This window comes from Canis lupus, chromosome 12, assembly GCF_048164855.1.
Source record: "Canis lupus baileyi chromosome 12, mCanLup2.hap1, whole genome shotgun sequence".
Lineage (NCBI taxonomy): Eukaryota > Metazoa > Chordata > Mammalia > Carnivora > Canidae > Canis > Canis lupus.
This window is the reverse complement of record NC_132849.1, coordinates 38178140-38185708: the sequence shown is the minus strand read 5'-3', so window position 1 is coordinate 38185708 and position 7569 is coordinate 38178140. Positions and strand designations below refer to the sequence as shown.

At 40.3% G+C, this 7569-nt stretch overlaps 1 long non-coding RNA gene across 1 annotated transcript; it reads right to left on the bottom strand.

The window, feature by feature from the left end:
• Nucleotides 1-630: 630 nt before the first annotated feature.
• On the bottom strand, nucleotides 631-5223 carry LOC140601528 (uncharacterized). The gene is made up of 2 exons (XR_012004543.1): nucleotides 4610-5223; nucleotides 631-952 (listed from the first exon to the last, which is right to left on the bottom strand). It is a non-coding gene; the product is annotated as an uncharacterized lncRNA (long non-coding RNA).
• Nucleotides 5224-7569: the final 2346 nt, after the last annotated feature.

The following is a 7569-nucleotide window of genomic DNA, read 5'->3' as shown; positions in this document are numbered from 1 at the left end:
AAGTTAGGGATCTTGAGAGGAGGAACCTTTTTGGATTACTAATGGTCCCAATGTGAGCACAACTTTTCTTATAAGGAAGAGAGGGAAGCAAGAAGGTCAGGATCAGAGAGATATTTGAAGAACTATATTGTAGGCTTTGAGGATGGAAGAGGGGCCATGAACTAAGGAATGCAAACAGTCTTTAGAGGCTGGAAAAGGCAACGAGACAGATTCTCTCCTGGAGCCTTCAAAGGGAACATAGCCCTGCCAACACCTTGACTTTAGCCCAGTGAGATCTATTTTGCACTTATGACATAGAGGACTGCAAGATAAGTTCGTGTTGGGATTTCGTGTTTGTTTTCATGTATGGTAATTTGTTATAGTAGCAATAGGAAACTAATGTACTACTGACAAACCAAATAAAAACAAAGAGAGAAAGAGAGGTCCCAGGATTCAGGAATGGAGATATCCTGGTAAAAGGGACTTGCTGTGAACTTTGAATGGCTTTGAATATGGAACTCAGAAAAACTAACTCTGGGAATTATGGTTTTAGAGTAGACAATAAATGTATAGTCTATTGATGGATTAGTTGAGATATTAGCTAGAATGCAGTTAGGATGCTATAAAAAGAAACCTAAAAAACGAATTGGCTTTAATGAAGTAGAAATGTATTTCATCCTCAAGTAAAAGCCTGGGTAGATAGTCTGGGGCTGGTTTGGAGGCTGAGGGTATTGGGACCCAGGCTTCTACTGCTTTATTGTTCTGCCCGTCATCAGCATGTGGCTTTCATTTCATATTCTCACATAAAAGTTCCAGCCATCAGCGTCATGTCTGTATTCTAGCCTGTGGAGAGATGGGAAAGGGATCTAGGCAAGGGCCTGCTCCTTCTCCGTCAAAGGCATGGCGTAGAAGTTGCATACATTACTTCTCCAGTATTTTCTTGCCCAGAATTTTGTCAGATGGTCACAACTGCCTGTAAAGGAGGAAGAGAAATGTTGTCTTTAGCAGGGATGTCTTGTGCTCAACTCAAACTTATAATTGAAAAGAGGGAGAAATAGAGATTGGGGAAGAAGCAGCAGTTTTTGCCACACGTGATAATATGGTGATATAATCTGAATCAGGAAATGAGGAGGGAGAGAGAAGGTAATGTGGTCTGCTTCAGCCCTCCTCTTTTTATGGCAGGACATGGTTCCATTGGAAGCATCTAAAGTTGAAATATGTAGTTGAAATTATTTCAGCTTAAAGCTTTCATAATCACTTTTTAAAAAAAGATTTTATTTATTTATTTATTTGACTACACCAGAACACAAGCAGGGGGAGTGGCAGGCAGAGGGAGAGGGAGAAGCTAAATTTCCCTAGAGCCGGGAACCCAGTGATGCGGGGCTCAATCCTAAGACCCTGGGATCATGACCTGAGCCAAAGACAGATACTTAACTGGCTGAACCACCCAGGTACCCCTCATAATCTTTTGGCCTAAGAGTGATCTTTTTGGGAATACTTCTTATTCCCAAAAAGTATGAAGCATTTCATACTCAAGGATTATTTCAGTTTTACCTCATTTTCATTTTTTTTGGTTAGATAAAATTAAAAATGAAACTTTAAGTTTGAAATAGCATGCATATTGTAATTCCATTTTAATGAAAGTTAATCTATTTTTTCTGGATATATGAATAGATAGACAACTAGAATAATATTCTCACATAATGTTAATTATGGTTATTTATGGGCAGTAGGACTTTGGACAATTTTTTTCTTTGTCGTGTTACTTTAATTTTTATAACGAGCACACATAATTTTAAACAAAATGAATAAGTCTTTTTTCTTAACAAAGATATAGTCATTACTAATGTGAGGAGGAAGGGATTTTTAAAATTTTATAAGAAGTATCACGGAGTGTCCTTAATTAGTGCAATAACACAAGCTTGAATTTCTAAAAATCTCTTTAACAACTCTTCTTAATGTATTAATTATGTTTGCTGTTTCACATATCTCCTTTCTGTTTTCCTGTCAGGATTTGCAGGAAACCCCTCCAACTCAAAGGGGAATGTTTTTAGATAGCAGTAAAGTGGAGATGTTTTCATTCCAGACATTCTTGCGTAGGCAGGGATCTCCAGGAGGCAGAGGAAGCAGTGATAACTATAAAGAAAAAAGAAATCAGACTGAATTCTGTGGATTTTGGGAAGAACAGGACAAACCTATGCATCCAGCCTGGGATTGATAAGAGAATGTAAGAGCTGTCAAACCTTCCACTTAGCCCAGAGTTTCTGCTGCTCTGAAAGTGGTGTTTTCTACCACACAACCTTATCTTCCTGGCCTTTGGGTCACAGCTTACTGGATCAGGAATGAGTGCTTAATCTAGGGCAAACAGTATTTTGGCTGGCTTGTGACAACCTATATGGCTTGGCTTGAAGATATGGTGTGTGCAAAGTCTGAGTATGCTCCTGTCACTGCCTGGTTTCCCACAAAGCACTCTGAGGTGGAGATCAGTGGGTAAGAATGTTCTCCAAGAGAGCTCTCAAGATCAACAAGGGGCAGGGGAGGAGGACAGGGGAAGGAAGCAAGCAAGAGTGGGCAGAGGGAGCAGTTGAATGGTGCTACAGTCTCAGTGCAGGGCTTAGCAGATACCGTAAAGGGGTTTTTTTGTTTTTGAAGATTTTATTTATTTATTCACGAGAGACAATTAGAGGCAGAGACACAGGCAGAGGAAGAAGCAGGTTCCCTGTAAGAAGCCTGATGTGACACTTGATCCCAGGACCCTGGGATCATGACCTGAGCCAAAGGCAGATACTCAACCACTGAGGCCACCCAGGTGCTCCTGTAGAAAGTTTTGAAGCTAGAATGAATCTTCAGAAATGTTCGAAGTTGGGACAAGAGGACTAAGCCACTATCCTCTCTATTCATAAGTCCCAGCTGCCCAGGAAGGGGACACTGCCCTGGGTGGGGCAGCTGAGGCAGTTCCTGTGAGGGCTGACAGTTGGGGACTGTCTGGCAGCAGCACTCCCAGTGGCTAGGGGAGAAATCCCTGTATTTCCAAAGAGGCTCTGGGGGAGCATATTGCAGTATTTGTCTGTTACAGCCCTTTTCACCTTTTTGCTATCAGCTAGAATCTCTGTTTTGGGATTTTGAGTAAGTAACACAACGTGCATCGTCCTTATCTATGGATGAGAGTGAAAGTCATTGTGAAGGAGGGACCAGTGAGGCCATCGTGAAGCATATGGAAGCTAACGTCAGGAAACAGAAGCTGTCAGTACACAAGAAAGCAGCTTGAATTAGGCCAGAGGGCACAGAAGGCAGCACTAGGTGGACTTAATGACGTATAAGTGGCCGAGCCAGCTCCAGTGTAGTTCTTGATTTTCTGTAAATGGAAATTTCCTTATGGTTTTACGGGTATTCTTCCTTTAGATAGTAGCCCAAAGATCTGAAATTCTATGGTGACCTAAGTGTACAGAATTCCATGTAGCCTGATTCATATAAATGCAAGGAACTCAAGACTAAGATCTATATAGAGGTCCCCATCCTCTTTTGGGGACCATTTATCTGTATCACCACTGCCATAATATCATGGCCCCAGATGATGCAGGATGATGAAAGGGACAGGTGTATGTTTAATGTTCTTTAATCACATCCATCTAGTGCCACTTCTGTGTTCTTGCCCCACATCATTCATTCCGATATTATGCTATATGATGGAACAAAATATTCTGACAGTGGATATTTAGTTAAAGTACCCAGAGAGTATTTTGTTAAATCAGTGAGATGGAGCAGCATTTACTATTGACCTTCATAATATTGAAGGCATTGACATTAAGTAATATCAATAATATAAATTCTATTTTCTTTGACGTGGTTGGAACTGGAGGGTACTATGCTGAATGAAATAAGTCAGTCTGAGAAAGACAGTTATCCTATGGTTTCATTCATATGTGGAATATAAGAAATAGTGAAAGGAACTATGAGAGAAAGGAGGGAAACTGGGTGTGGAAAAATTAGAGAGGAAGACAAACCATGTTACTCCTAACTACGGGAAACAAAGGGTTGCAGAAGGGGAGGAGGGTGGGAGGATGGGGTGACTGAGTGAGGGCACCAAGGAGGGCACTTGGTGGGATGAGCACTGGGTGTTATACTATATTTTGACAAATTGAATTTAAATAAAATATTAAACATATAAACAAAAATATAAACTCTTGTGCACATATCACATATCAGCAACTACGTAAAGGTTTTGCATATGTTATTTCAGTTAATACTTGACTGCTGGATGATAGGTAATGTCTTTCTCACCTTTTTGCAAATGAGGGAATAAGCATCTTGTCTAAGGCCATAAGGCTTGTAAGTGTAGAGCCAGGACTGAAGGCCGGCAGCTTGCCTCCATACTATGTACTCTTCTGCACCATAGGTCAAAAGGATTGCAATCCTTTAGCCTTCAGCACTAGGCTTGTCACAGAGTAATGGGTGGTGGTCTGGTGAGCTGTTCTCACTCAGGAGCTGCTCTGTCTGAAATTCAACCCTTTGAGAGTTCCTCTTTAGGCTCTTTCAAGTGGCACAAACATTATAGGACACCTAGTACTTGGATTCATTCTCACCAAGATATTACTAGATTATTGAAGCAGTTTAAACTTATAAAACCAACCTCAGATATTAGACGTTTGGGAGTCTGGAGTACACTGAAGAGAAAAGACCAGGTTGAAGCCACCAATGGCAGAGTTCCTTCAGAGGTGTTTTTCCCTACTCTTGACCTCGTTTAAAGACAAGCTTGTGTGTAGGATACCTTTTAGAGTGCACAGAAGATAAGGGCCAGAGTCATGCAGCAGATGCCAGTTGAATTTTTAAAGTTGGATACAATCCAAATAATGTTTCTTTTACTTATGTTGTTAAGTCAACATATTAAAATCAATAAAACATGTTCCAATATGATTTTGGAGAATGGCGGTGGTTCTGGGTTATGTTCCAACTCCTTACTGTCAGTTTTCTTTTGTTGCTTTGAGCAAGGACCTTCAGGTGGTGGAAGTACAGTAGTCTCTTTGTTACCTTGAAAGCTAAAGCTTGTGCCTGGTGGTTGCCTAGCAACCTTTGTCTCTTTTGTATTCTTTTGTAAAAAGGTATTTTTCTAGTGTACAATGCAAAATTTTGTATTTGGATTTATTGACGACTTTAAAATGAGATTCTTATTTGTGTGTTAGAATCCAACAAAGTCCATGTGAGTCCATCAGACCTCTGAGTAATAATTATGAGACAGTGAAGCCTTATTTGGTGAAACTACAAGCAGGAAAGGAAACAGCCCCACAATCATAAAGGCATTTCAGAATCCTGCTGTAAAACATAAAGGACTCAAAGAATGTGCTACTCCTAATGGAACCACATGTTTCTTATGAAATGTTGCTTTTTAAATACATATGTTATTAGTGCTTTCATCGGCAAAATGTACTTTTATTGAAGATAGTATCCTAAAGTTGCTTCACACTCAGAGCCATAGAAATAAGATGCAACACAATATAAAACATATGTACAATATTTTCATTATTTGTTAACTTTTTAATTTTTCAGAACTTATGGACATGATAATTTGTTAGTCATTTTTTTTTTCCTCTCAGTGAAGGACCCCTTAGGCTTTTGTGTGATTTACATTCTAATTTTCCTCTTTGAGCTCACCTTTCCTTGATCTCTCAAGGGTTTTGGAGGGTGATACCCAGAAGGCCTGAGAACAGAACCTTCATAAGTATTCATGGTGAAAGCCATGATTTTCTTAATGTCTGGAGAAATTAAATTCTGATCGACAGAGATAATCTTATGGCGAATATTTAGCTGCCCTAAACATAGAAGCTAAGTTTGTGTACAGTGAAACCCAAATATGGAGGTGAAGTAGAATATAAGGCCTTCATCTATGCAAAAGATTCCTAATTAAGTAATGTCAGGATCAAATGGAAGAATATTCTTAGAAATTAATGTGCTCCTTTTAGTAACATGGAACTAATATTGAACAGGACTCACAAGTTTTTAAATGCTCTTACATTTGATAAGACTTTGGTATAAGACTGGTTTCATGGGGATCCCTGGGTGGCGCAGCGGTTTGGCGCCTGCCTTCGACCCAGGGCGCGATCCTGGAGACCCGGGATCGAATCCCATGTCGGGCTCCCGGTGCATGGAGCCTGCTTCTCCCTCTGCCTGTGTCTCTGCCTCTCTCTCTTTCTCTCTCTGTGACTATCATTAAAAAAAAAAAAAAAAAAAAAAAGACTGGTTTCATGAATAATTTTAGCAGGTTCTCTAAATGGTTTACCCAGATGTAAGAAGCAATGGATCATTCATTTGCCAGTGGCTCTTTTGGAGCCATCTCTCATCTGCAATATGAGAATTTTATTTATTATACTTTGTATAAAGAAGTCAGGACTTGAATAAAATGTGGAGGGAAGCCTTCTTCCTGTAGGGCTTCCTTAGAGTTTGCAGTGAATTGGGGCTTGCCCTTTGAGGGCTGTTTTAGGGGTCAGCCACAGACCTTGAGTCATCAAGAGGGTTCCGGGTAGCCAGATGGGGAAAGTTAAGTTAACCAAATTTTAAAAAAGATCTGAAGTTGATGTTTATTTCATCATCTCCTAACCTGGTGAAAAATATACCCATGACTTAGACAAACTGAGTGCATGTATGTTGTTATGTACATGAGCATGTGTGACAACTTTTCATTCATTCCCTATTTGTAGGTTTTGCAATTTTTAAGTGTTTTTTTTTTCCCCTTAGTCATTCTCTAGCTGTTGTTCATTTTGACTAGATCTGACAGGCACAGAGTGTTTGTTGTGCATGTATAGGGACATGGCTGGAGAGAAACAAGGATGTGACATCACTCTGTGATTCATGGCAGGATCCACCCCTTTTATCCTTTTGGTTGACTTACGGGCATGGTATGTCTTTGAAAAATCATATCCATATAAAATATGGGTGAGGAAGGATTTTGAATTTGAAAATTACCTGATTTTTCAGTTAGTAGGGAGACTGTGTGTGGCAGTTCTGTTCATGGAGTTAGTCATTCTTCTGTGACTGCGTCTGTTGGGGAGGGAGAACTGCCATCTACTTGTTATTAGCAGCAGTGCCCTATTTTAAGAGACTTACATGTAAGCATGACATTGGAATCTAGTTCCTTTTTCTATCTGTTCTTGAAGAACAGAAAATAACTAAGGGTCACTTGAAGTTTTCCTAATCAAAGATCAACAGTAGTTTCTACATTTCATTTGCTCTCCCCTGATGGGTAAAATTCATTCAGCCTACTTTTAATTCTTTCCATTTTTTATGTACTTCTTGGAAGTTCTCAGATGGGGTCTTCTGTGTTCTCACAAACCAGCCTTTTTGCTCCCTTCTGCTACTAGACTGCTGTTGCTGCCAAGACGCCTGCAGTGTGAGGAGATGTTGTTGCTCTGCCCTAGCTAGATTGGTGTTCCCCTGCAGCCACCATGCTGCTTGATGATCCCTTCTCCTGGAGTGGATGCCCCCCCAGGGGCCCAGCCACACGCTGCCTTGGCCCTAATACTGCTGCAGTACTCTGGCTGAGAACAGCAAGCTTGTAGTAGGCTGTTATTCATGCTTATTCAGCTTCTCATTCTCTTC